The sequence below is a fragment of the Palaemon carinicauda genome, chromosome 19 (genome assembly GCF_036898095.1).
Source record: "Palaemon carinicauda isolate YSFRI2023 chromosome 19, ASM3689809v2, whole genome shotgun sequence".
Classification (NCBI taxonomy): domain Eukaryota; kingdom Metazoa; phylum Arthropoda; class Malacostraca; order Decapoda; family Palaemonidae; genus Palaemon; species Palaemon carinicauda.
In genome coordinates, this window is record NC_090743.1 from 119,707,028 (window position 1) to 119,720,454 (window position 13,427).

The window sequence follows — 13,427 nt, forward strand, 5'->3', positions numbered from 1 at the left end:
TACCTCTCCTCCTTTCACACATGGCGTTTCAGAGTTACCTTGCAAAATTGCCGAAAGCTAGGTCTTTAGCAGGAAATAAGGAAAGGATGAAGGAGAATGCACTCGAAATTGTTTGAGACAGCTCTTCCCTGTCGTGAAGTTGGCCTGGGGCTGGAGACTAGTCATCGATTTGCTTCTCTATCCAATGAGGGCTCTGCAGTTCTATCTTAAGGGACTAAGCATTCCATGCTTGAGTAGCAAAGACACTATTATCACTGGCAGAATCAAGAGAAGGATACCCAAGAAAACTGTTCCATTCTGGCTTTGTGAAACCATCAGGCATCCGTATCTTTCTTACATCGAGGGGTCTGAAAGTCCATTTTTGGGAAGGGTATATGAAGTGAAGGCTTTCGGCTCTCTCTCCAGGGTGCAGCAGTCATAGCCATTATGAGCTGGAATGGACGTTAGATATAGGCTAGGTACGCTGTTTCAAAACCGAGCAAACTTTCTTTGAGGACAATATCTCTCCCCCCCTCCTACCAGATGGACAGAATGTATTCGAACCCATTCTTATAATAGTTACAAAAAATTTACAACATATCTCGTACAAGGATGTAGATTCTTCTGCTATTGAATACCATATATTCTTGGCACAGGCCTAACCTAATACCTGCGGTATCCCTATGCACAGGCTGTTAGGAGGCTGGCAGACTCATCACCTTTGCTCCTATACTTGACCAGGTACTCTGATAATACCAAGGAAAGTTGATCCACTCCTGATTTTTGTTTCATAGCAACTTCCTCTTTCCCAAGGTTGAGTCTTCTGTTAATGGACAGCAGTTTCTATTCGTGTAGAAACAAATCGAAAATATGAAATAATTTTGTGTTTTTCCCTACTACCAATCTGAGTTCTTATAATTACGCATCCTGTCACAACCACCACACTGGTCCCAGACCTAAAAGTCAAAAGTTCTGTTCTTGGTAACTGAAAGCTTGGCAGAACTTACCCCGCACCACCTTTTGATAGTTATAACAACCACGGCAAATTTTCAGTGACTGTTCTAGCTTTGCTAAAGTCTTACTCCTATTAAAATACTCAGTTTAGTATACAGGGTTTAGGAAAAATACAAATCGCTTTAAAAATCTGTTAATAATTGTTGTTTTTTTATCTCGTATAAGACCTTGGAAAAAAATATAATAATGTGTTTTAGGAAAGATATACTTTTGAAAGTTTTGGTGTCATTGAGGAACTTTAAGTTTTTGGGATATTCATAGTTTGCGATTATTAGATGAAATTTATTACTTTCAGGAAATTTAAATCTTCAAAAATATGTTAGTTTCTGATACATTCCAGCATGTGTAAAACAAAACCCCAGAAATATTTGATATATAAATTACCTTTCTTAAATGATTCTCCTTTCATATTGTATGGTAACTGGAGATGGGATGTGTCGTCTACAATTTCTCTCGTACAGTGATTGGAATGCATTTCTCTTATAACTTTTGCAGCATGCATCACGTACCCACACGTTGACTCTTGGTTTTCACTCAAATGTTTTTTGTTTTATTTGATTCTCACTAAATTGCATGACATGTTTCTATGATTTTTCAGAGTCTACCCTCTGTGCACCCACTCAGGATTCTCCCGCTCTCCCGTTTACCTAATATTCTAATCAGACAGGAATCTAAATTTCCTTTCACTGTTTTATATTTAGCTCCTTAGAAAAGTAGCATTCCCTCACATACTGTTCGGACTCCTGGCTAAAGATTCACAATATATTGTACTCTTTTACAGCTTCAGGGTATCTGTGTTGATTAGGGCTCCACATATTTAGATTTTGGTTACAGCATCCCAATTTTAAGTATTGATTACACTACAGATACAGAACAATTATAATTATAATTTCACAATAGTTTTAGGACATTGTTTTGCTAAGTAACTAGGCCATCATGTATTGGTACAGTGACTAGCCTTTTAGCATTTTGTGTAAGGAACTTTTAGGGGTTGCCAAACTCCCTAAGAGTCATATTTGGTTAGGCTCCTGTATTTTCTAAATTACTTACACAGTACATACTGTTCATGTTAGGAGTAAGTATGTCATCTTATTTTTTTTTTTGTCCTTCCCATCTTTAAGTTTCTTATAAGAAAGGAATATGGTGTAATCCCAAGTGTATTTTTATTCCAGTGCAGTTGGGATTAATAATGTAATAGGAAGAAAAATTTTGAATGCATATCTGCTTTGGAGGGGGCAAAAGAATTACCAGTTGAAGGGAAATTTAAGTGACTGATAGATAAAAATTACTTTTTATTTTATCGTAACCTCATTACTCATGTATTCATGCATTTATGGTCTTTCGATGTACCCAGACATTGCAAATTTGTCTAACAAATAGAGTAAGATTAACAATAGTACTGCAGGCTACTTGAAGCCTCAGGTTTTCCTTATTTTTGTGTGTAAAGTTTTTAGAGCTGAAGTAAATATCTAAGACTTTCCTTCACTGGAGGATCTCCACCCTTATTTGTTGTACCTACTTTATTTATAAAGCAGGTGTGTCAGCTTTATACACTTCTAAGTCTTCAGTCTAGGTGCTTAGGAAGGCAGCTGAATCTTCTTCTGCCTTTGTAGCACTCATCTTCAGATGATATTGCAGTAGATTCTTGAGGAATGGTTCAGCTCAGCATAGTCAAACTTAGCTACTAGCCTTCCCATTCTGCTGATGTATTGCCTGATCTACCTGCTTTTTCACTGTCCTTCCCTCAACTCTACCAGCTAGTATTCCTGCTACCGAAGATGACCCCCACCTTTACTACCAGGAGGAACAGCTGTTTTGTTTTATAACTTGGAGTTTCAATTTAGTTAAGTAATGCAAAAATTGTTCCATCTCCACTGATTCCAGCCCTGTGCATCCTAGGGTTTGAAGATATTCCACTCAGAACCCAGTTATCATTTCAATGCTTGCCCTCTCCTGATGGCTAGATATTTGCCTAACGAGTGACTGTATTTGAATGTTGGTTAAACCAGCAAGATATTTATTTTATTGGATACTGGCAGCATTCAGCACTGTGAATACTACACTTGTGGCCTGCTACACTCATTCCAAAACTGATATTTCTCTCTTCTGGTATGACCAGGATATTTAGCACAATAGAAACTGTAATTGTGACTGCTTGACTACCCACAAAAAGAGCAGCAATACTACTTTCATTAACATGGATGGTTCACAAACAACTGCTAAGGCACCCTAAAGGTGCACCAGACAGCTTATTATTGGAAGCAGATTCAAACTTTAGATGTGGAGGGCAAACAGCTAGACCTCTGATTTTTCAGGCAGTGAGACAAAGAATTTTGAGTTCCTTCTTTCCAACCTCACAGACATTTCGCCTTCATTTCCATACAACATGAAAAGTGAAGAAGGGAATTCTGAATTCCGGGTTGTTATTATTAGTATTAAAGAAGTTTAAAAAGACTACTGAGACCCTCATCCTAAAGTACTGCATTTGTTTCTAGATGAATGATGAAAAAAAGAACAGAGTTAATCTTGAAGTAAGTCTAACAGCTAGTTGGGAAGAGAGACAATTGGGAACTGATGAAAAGTTTAAGGCAGAAAGCAATGCAGCTAGGGTCAAAGGGATGTTTCAAAGAAATTTTGACTGGCCAGATATTACTATATTGGATCCTTCTCTAGTTACGGTTCATTTTTCCTTTGCCTACACATGCACTGAATAGTCTGGCCTATTCTTTACACATTCTCCTTTCCTCATACACCTGACCACACTTAGATAACCAAAAAAATCTTCTTCACTTAAGAGGTTAACTACTGCAGTTTAATTGTTCAGTGACTACTTTCCTCTTGGTAATGGTAGAAGAGACTATTTCTTTGAAACACCCCTTTGATCCTAGCTGTATTGCTTTCTGCCTAGCACTGGTATCTCAATGGGTGGCTGGTGTCATACCTAACCTATTACCTACCAAACAGCGGACATCAAGAAAGAGAACTCTAATTCAAAACAGTGGAAGACCATAGTACAGAGTCTATGACACTATATACACTACGTACTCTATCCAAGACACAAGAACAATTATTTGATTTTGGAGTGTCCTCCTTGAAGAGCTGCTTACCTTAGCTAAATAGAGTACGTAGTGTATATAGTGTCATAGACTCTGTACTATGGTCTTCCACTGTTTTGAATTAGAGTTCTCTTTCTTGATGTCCGCTGTTTGGTAGGTAATAGGTTAGGTATGACACCAGCCACCCATTGAGATACCAGTGCTAGAGAGTTATTGGGTCCTTTGACTGGCCAGACTACTACTGTACATTGGACTTTTCTCTCTGCTTATGACTTATTTTTACTTTGCCTACACATACATGGAATAGTCTGGCCTGATGTTTTCACATTCTCTTCCTTCATACACTTGACAACACTGAGGTTGCCAAAAAATTCTTCTTCACAGTAGAGATTAACTACTGCACTATAATTCTTCAGTGGGCACTTTCCTCTTAGTAAGGGTAGAAGAGACTCTTTGGCTATGGTAAGCAGCTTTTCTAGAAGAAGGACACTCCAAAATCAAACCATCGTTCTCTAGTCTTGGGTAGTGCCATAGCCTCTGTACCATGGTCTTTCACTTGAGGTAGAATTCTCTTGGTCGAGGTAAACTCAAGCACACTATTCTATCTGTTTCCTTATATCCTTTCCTCACTGGGCTATTTTCCCTGTGGGGGCCCTTGTGCTTATAGCATCCTGCTTTCTCAACTAGGGTTGTAGCTTAGAAAATAATAATAATAATAATAATGATAATAATACCATCTGTCTGCTGTTCAAAGCCCACTGTAATTGGTACCCTCAACAAAGTAATGCTCCAGGTGGTGCATGAATAGTCTTACTACTGTACTACTGCTCTTTCTGTTTGACATAAATATGCAATGTCTGGAGGTATGTGAAGTCCACAAATGTGTGCTTATAAAAGTAATCGCTTTTATTTTGTAGAAATATTAATAATTCTTCAGAAAAATTAGGTAACCAATGATCTCGATAGATATTCACCATGTATAGAAGAGCAAAGATTGGTTCAGGTATTTGTAGGGTTATTTATATAATCATAATATACAGTATTAGTAAACTATTCAAATCAATGTGTGCTGCATTTAACATGTTTAAATAGGTATATGGTATGAATAAGAGCTTTTAAGTTATTTTTACAAAATGATAATTTTTTCTTATTTATATTATGTCGAGGAAAACTATGAGACTTCTGAATAGGTTGATATTTTCTACAGTCTTGTACAATACAGTACATATAGTAATACCCTGCCCTACGTTATTCATTGTTTCCAAGAGACTCGACGTAAGTTAAGTTTTCTATGTAGGTTGGACTTCAGCCTTATAAAGTGACACATGTTCCCTTTACAAGTAATGAACATGATAATCAATTATAACCTGATGTCATTTGATAAGAACCAGATAACTAAATCAATAAGCTTTAGTATGAAGTACAGTTCAGCACTTAATTATTATTTCATGGTGTAGAAATCGACGTAAGGTAAGGGAAAACGACAAAACGTGGATTTTACTTTTGTATTTAATACTTAAGAGTGAGCAGTGATAAATTCGAACCGATTTATGTCGAACCAACATAAACAGGGATAATACTACAGAATTTTAATTTGATGATATATACAACCACAGGATACTTTAGTTAACCCTTTGAATGCCAACTCGCCAAATAATTTGGCCCTCAAGCAACAAGTCTTTTTTTTTTTTTTTTTTTTTTTTTTTTGGACAACTCACCAAATAATTTGGCCCTCAAGCAACAATTTGTTTTTTTTTTTCTTTATTACTCAGCACAAAAACTATTACAGATAGAGCTTTGTAACCATTGTTATCGTATAGCTGAGTAAATTTCCTTTCCATTGGCTTATAATTTTACATGATTTGTAAAATTTTCATTTTAAATATTTAACTTAGCCGGTGAATATATAGCTGCAACTCTGTTGCTCGACAGACAAACTCTACGGAAAAAACTCGCCAGCGATCGCTACACAGGTTGCGGGTGTGCCCAAACGCGCCATCTGTCGACCAGATACCCAGCTCTTATGTAAACAAAGACTCAATTTTCTCTCTGTCGACGTGTCGACAAGACGTACTTTACTCGCTGTTGCTAAACTGGAGTTTTTCACATCATATTGGTGAAGTACTATATTCTGGTTTTGAGCTTTTGCAATGCAGGTGTTTTATCTTCATCTTAAATCTTGAACTCGTTTTGGATAGATTTAATTATGGTGACAAAGAGAGTATGGACTTTCTTTCACTTTTAAATGGCCGACCCTTCCCTTAGACGGAAGTGTGTTTAGGCTTTTAGTAATTTTCTTATCACGTTATAAATTATTTATAGATTTTCCTCTATATATTTTATATCTCTCCGCCTTTATTAGGCCTCTTCGATTAACTTTCCATTTATTATAAACATATAAAAATAAATTTTAATGTTTTGTTTATATGCGACCTTTCCTGAGAGTAGGCGGTCCTAACTTGGAAACCGAAGTTAATCAACGTTGAGCCCTTTATATCGTAAATAGCTTTTAAAGAGCTAAGGATTTAAAACTTTTTAAATGTAATATTTTATGAAAGAATTTCTTTGATAGTCTTCGTACTGTTTTCAAAGATGAACTAACGTTTAGTTTATTTATGCTACGCAGTTGTTGACGTTCAGGACGTTCAACATGCGCTCTATCGTTACGATAGAGAGAGAGTGTATCACGGTTTCACTTTGCAGTAAGAGTAAATCGATTCTGACGTTTTGTTCATTCTTTCTTAGCTTAAATGTTTTAAATTCTATTTTAAAGGAACTTTTTATTTGAAAAACCTTTCAGTTTTTTCCTTTAGTCAAATAACATGTTTTTTTGACGAAATATAATTGGGCTCTTCTCTTAGGTGCGAAATCAAGAGAGAAAGAGAGAGAGAGATAGAGACGGAGGGAGAGAGAGAGGAGAGAAAACGTTCCGTTCAAGCGGGTAACGTTGTTCTCGAGTTACTCTCGTCCCTAGTCTCTGTACGGGGAGGAAGGATAAAACGTTTTTAGTTTTTTATTCTCGTCCCCAGGCTATGTGCGGTGAGAGATTGAAAACGTAGTTTATATGAACTAGTGTTTAGTCTCTTTCCCAGCCACTGAATTTTTTATCTTAAAATAGGTTTTCTGTTTTTTGCTGGTATTAATGAGCTTGCATTATACGACTGATTACGCAATTACTACCTTTTAATGAAGGGTAGAAATGCGTGTTTCAGGTAGAAATCAGTAAAAGTTTCGATTTCAGTGAAATAAGTGCAAAACAGAAAATCGAAGTGATAAAGTGATATGCGCAAAGTGTTACAGTGTTGCGTCCGGGGGTTCGTCTGTTCGTGCCTGTCGTTCACCTAGTCCGGGACCTCTTGCAAGCTCCCAAGCCCAGGGGAGAAGTAATGTCGAACGACTTATGGGTTCGAGAGGCCTTGATCAACGAACAGACGTTTCCCTCTATGGTATCGGGTGTATCTTACCAAGATCTCCCCTACCATAAGACGAGAGAGACGTTGTTTCTCCTCGTCATCCGAAGGCTTTTCGCATAAGAAACCTGTCACAAGGTTTCGAAGCCCTTAAGCGAAAGTCAGTCCTTTCAGGACAGGTCCAGCGTCCTGGTTACAGCCATTAGGACAGCTCTGACCCTATGTAGTCATCGGATAAATGCTCGCCGCCTAACAAAAGCGTAACACAGACTCCGAGAGTCTTTTTTGTTGGCAAAGTGTTGCGGTCACAGACGTTACCCTCGTCTCTTACCACAACCATTTCCGTTGATCCTTAATGGGTTGTATGGCAAGACATGCAGAATATGCTTGCCTCCCTTATGGAAGACTATTCTGCCGATTAGTCCGTTGAGTCTAGCCGTTTATCTCATCGATATCCTGGCTTTCAGCCAACCTAACGTTCCTTTGTGCTTCCTGTTGACGTTGGCGTAGCTAAGTCACGTCAGTCAGGTTGTTTAGAACCACACTCGATGCGGTCTCGTGTGGATTTTCAGCCGCATTTGGACGTTAGGCCACTTGCTGATGCTCCTGTTGACGTTCAAGACGTTCGCTAACAATCGGAGTTGACTTGTTTTGACGCTGTGCGTCAACCTCCGCATTCTAGAGTTGTTTTGACTGCTCAGTCTAGGCAGTCAAAGCAGTCTCGAGTGGACGCTGTGCGTCCTCACGCACCTGTTGTGGTTGACAGTTCAGTTGTTGACAGTTCACAGACTGTCAAGCAGTTACATGACGTTGCGTTCTGGTCCGCTACTAATGCACCAGTGAGTGTGGACTCTGCTTGTAAAGCATTGCCACCACGGCAGGTCTCTCCCTTGCTTGAGACTCAGCTTTTATCGGACAAGGTTCCTGTAGATGAGGAAGTTGCTGTTCCCCCTCCTACTGATATTCCCTTGAGGACTCTGTCAGATGGAGAGGAGCCTAAAGCTGCTTAGCCCCCTATGGACTTTAATTAAATCATGAAGATTTTTTTTTAAGGATCTTTGTCCGGATCTTTTTGTAACTGCTGCTCCTCGTTCGCCTAAACGTCAGAGCTTACACTAGGCCTAGCTACTTCGAAGCCGTTGTTTTTAAGCTAGTGCTCTCTCGCTCTCCTAGAGAGCTTTACGTTGGCTAGGCGACTGGTTTATCACCAGGAGGAGTTTGGGGGATACAGCCTTTGCTTTCCCTTCTTTTAAACTGGCTTATAGAGCGAGAGTCTGATATGACACGAGAGAAGTTCTCGGCTTGGGAGTTCATGCCTCTGCCCAGATAGACTTCTCAAATCTCGTAGACTCTCCCTGGCGCCTGGCCAGGAGACGCTCCAAGTTTTTTACAGGTCAACTTCACAGCTGTTTTCGAGCCTTTGAAGTTTTGCTGTACAATTATGTCATGCATAAACAAGGCTTTCAGGGATGGAAAGCGGTACTGCCTCAGTCGCTAACCCCGTCTGTTGCCGCACCTGCTCCCGTAGACCCTAAATGGGCTTTGCTGCAAGACATGCAGTCCAAGCTTGCGTCCTTGATAGAGGACTTTAATGCGGAGAAGGTTGCTGCCGAACCTTCTGGCCAACAACCTTCCAACCGGTCGGTTGTGCGCCCTGTTGACGCTGAGGTAACCTTCTCGCGTCTGCCAGTTGAGGTGGTTCCTCCACCGATGAGACCCAGTGTGGGTTGCCAGCCGCACGTTGACGTTAAGCGACGCTCGGAGGTGGTTGTTGACGTTCAGGACGTTCAACAACCAGCAGAGGTGACTTGTTTTGGACGCAGTGCGTCAACCTCAGCAACCCGGTAGGGTGTTGACTGCACAACCCAGACGGTCTAGACAGTCTCGGGTTGACGCTGTGCTTCCTCGCGCACTCATGGTTGTTGACAGTTCACAGACTGTGCAGCAGTTCCATGATGTTGCGTCCGGCTCCGTCACGCATGCACCAGTGCGACCGGACTCAGCGAGCCAGACGTTGCCCACTCCGTTGCCGTTTCCTCATCAGTTTTCGGATGAGGAACCCTCTGATGAGGATGTTGCTGAACAACAAGACGATCAGCCCCCAGAATAGATCAAGCCCTGCTATCCATCCAGAAGATGCTGAAGAAGGAACGCTGCTCAGTCAGGCTGTGGATGAGTCTGGTAGGGACGCTGTCATCCGTGGAACAATTTGTGTCACTAGGAAGACTACACCTCCGTCCTCTTCAATACCATCTAGCTTTTCACTGGAAAAAGGACAAGACGCTAGAAGCGGTCTCGATCCCGGTTTCCGAAAAGATAAAGTCTTGTCTGACTTGGTGGAAGGACAATATCAACCTAAGAGAGGGTCTTCCCCTGGCTGTTCAGACTCCCAACCACGTTCTCTTCTCGGACGCATCGGACGTGGGCTGGGGCGCGACACTAGACGGTCGGGAATGCTCAGGACTGTGGAACTCGAGTCAGATGAGCATGCATATCAACTGCAAGGAGCTGTTGGCAGTACATCTGGCCTTGAAAAGCTTCAAGTCTCTCCTTCGAGGCAAAGTGGTGGAAGTTAACTCGGACAACACCACGGCCTTGGCGTACATCTCCAAACAAGGAGGTACCCACTCACTGACGTTGTACGAGATCGCAAGGGACCTGCTCATCTGGTCAGGTCAAGACATCTCCCTAGTAACGAGGTTCATCCAAGGCGACTTGAACGTCATAGCAGATTGTCTCAGTCGGAAAGGGCAAGTAATTCCAACCGAATGGACCCTCCACAAGGATGTGTGCAAGAGATTTTGGGCCACTTGGGGTAAACCATCCATAGATCTCTTTGCAACCTCGCTGACCAAGAGGCTTCCAATATATTGCTCTCCAGTCCCGGACCCAGCAGCAATACATATAGATGCTTTCCTCCTAGATTGGTCACATCTGGATCTCTACGCATTCCCACCGTTCAAGATTGTCAACAAGGTACTGCAGAAGTTCGCCTCTCACGAAGGGACAAGGTTGACGTTAGTTGCTTCCCTCTGGCCCGCGAGAGAATGATTCACCGAGATACTTCGATGGTTAATAGACGTTCCCAGAAGTCTTCCTCTAAGGGTAGACCTTCTACGTCAGCCACACGTAAAGAAGGTACTCCAAAGCCTCCACGCTCTTCGTCTGACTGCCTTCAGACTATCGAAAGACTCTCGAGAGCTAGAGGCTTTTCGAAGGAAGCAGCCAGTGCGATTGCTAGAGCAAGGAGAGCGTCTTCCATTAGAGTCTACCAATCGAAGTGGGAAGTCTTCCGAGACTGGTGCAAGTCAGTTTCTGTATCCTCGACCAGTACCTCTGTAGCTCAAATAGCTGATTTTCTCTTATACCTGAGAAAAGGACGATCCCTTTCAGCTCCCACTATCAAGGGCTACAGAAGCATGTTGGCATCGGTCTTCCGGCATAGAGGCTTAGATCTTTCCAAACATAAAGATCTGCAAGACCTCCTTAAGTCTTTTGAGACCACCAAGGAGCGTCGTTTGGCTACCCCTGGATGGAATTTAGACGTGGTACTAAGATTCCTCATGTCAGACAGGTTGGAGCCGTTACAATCAGCCTCCCTGAAAGATTTCACTCTTAAGACTCTTTTCCTGGTATGCTTAGCCTCGGCTAAAAGAGTCAGTGAGATTCATGCCTTCAGCAAGAACATCGGATTTTCATCGGAAAAAGCCACTTGTTCGCTGCAACTTGGTTTTCTAGCCAAAAATGAGCTGCCTTCTCGGCCTTGGCCTAAATCTTTCGATATTCCCAGCTTATCGGAGATCGTAGGCAATGAACTAGAAAGAGTCTTATGCCCTGTTAGAGCTCTTAAGTTCTATTTAAAGCGTACTAAACCTTTACGAGGCCAATCTGAAGCTTTATGGTGTTCAGTTAAGAAACCATCCTTGCCTATGTCAAAGAATGCTTGGTCAGACTTTATCAGATTGTTAATACGAGAAGCTCATTCACATCTGAGTGAGGAAGACCGAACTTTGCTTAAGGTGAAGACGCACGAAGTTAGAGCTGTAACAACTTCCGTGGCCTTTAAGCAAAATATATCTCTGCAAAGTATAATGGACGCAACCTATTGGAGAAGCAAGTCAGTGTTCGCGTCATTTTACTTGAAAGATGTCCAGTCTCTTTACGAGAACTGCTACACACTGGGACCATTCGTAGCAGCGAGTGCAGTAGTGGGTGAGGGCTCAACCACTACAATTCCCTAATTCCTTATCCTTTTAATCTGTCTCTTGAAATGTTGTTTTTTTATGGGTTGTCCGGAAGGCTAAGAAGCCTTTCGCATCCTGGTTGATTTGGCGGGTGGTCAAAGTCATTTCTTGAGAGCGCCTAGATTAGGGGTTTGATGAGGTCCTGTTGTATGGGTTGCAACCCTTGATACTTCAGCTCCTAGGGGTCGATCAGCATCCTAAGAGGATCGCGAGGCTCCGTAAGGAAGACGTACTTAAAAGGCAGAGTAATTGTTCAAGTCGACTTCCTTACCAGGTACCTATTTATTTTGTTTTTTGTTATTTTGATAACTTCTAAAATGAAATAAAAAACTCTTAGCTCATAAAATGTAAACATATATTACTGGTCTCTACCCACCATCCTGGGTGTGAATCAGCTATATATTCACCGGCTAAGTTAAATATTTAAAAATGATATTTTAATTATAAAATAAATTTTTGAATATACTTACCCGGTGAATATATAAATTAAATGACCCTCCCTTCCTCCCCAATAGAGACGCAGTGGGACGAGGAGAAAATTGAGTCTTTGTTTACATAAGAGCTGGGTATCTGGTCGACAGATGGCGCTGTTGGGCACACCCGCAACCTGTGTAGCGATCGCTGGCGAGTTTTTTCCGTAGAGTTTGTCTGTCGAGCAACAGAGTTGCAGCTATATATTCACCGGGTAAGTATATTCAAAAATTTATTTTATAATTAAAATATCATTTTTCTAAATCGTGAAATAAAGAGAAAAAAATGGTAATGCAGTAACTGGGTATAAAACATATTCATTGGCCCCGATTGCAGTGGTAAAATTAGATGTAATATACGCCAAATGGCACTCAGAGGGTTAAAGCCTATGTATTATTTAGATGCCTATTCTTGTTAAATTGCTTTGATTTGTTTTGCGAATTTCATTTTATCGAGAATTTTCATTGATTCCAGTATTAAATGGAACCTGTACAGAATTCACTTTGATTTAAATTATAGTTCTTATGAGATATGTACCCATAATTATTTGAGATTAAACCATTTATGGTACAGTACTGTACAATATATGCATGATATGTTGTTCATTTTATGCTACATGCTCTTGAGTACAGTCTTTCAGTTATTAGCTGCTAAGTAAAATCTTCTCCTTACTATATTTGATAGTGTAAATAATATATTTCAGAATTTATTCCAGAGAAGTTGCGTATTAAAAAGCTACGTGTGGAATGCATTAGAGGCTTATGTTGTATATAGTTTCATGGGATGTTACTTGTATACTGCTCATGTAAATATTCATAGGCCAACTAAAATTCACTAACAAATTATGATTTGTGGAGACATTTAGTCAAGGAAAGAATTTTTTGAGAAAGATTAAAATAGTTTTTATCAAGTGTTCATTTTAAATTACATGTAGTTGTGTTGTAAATTATTTTGAATATATTGATTGTATATGAAACAGTTGAAACAGTTTATTGATATATTTTGTAAACTTTTGAATCAGGTTACGAACACTGTTTTTCTTAATCATCCACCGTTGATAATATTTGTAGATAGGGCATCCAGTTTCCTTGATTGTTTACTTTGAATTATTAGGCTTTCACTGATAGTCTGCAATGCTTTTTGAAGGATGAGAATGAGCCAAGGTTTTTAATTTCCAAATTAAATTTTTTCTCATCATATTGATCTTGATGTCAAAAACTTAACGGGAATATACAGTACTTATCCTCTTAAGT

General features: G+C 40.3%; 1 protein-coding gene across 1 annotated transcript in view; it reads left to right on the top strand.

Annotated features, from left to right (window-relative positions):
- Nucleotides 1-13,427, top strand: part of LOC137659285 (myc box-dependent-interacting protein 1-like) — a 104,748-nt gene that overhangs the window by 74,775 nt on the left and 16,546 nt on the right.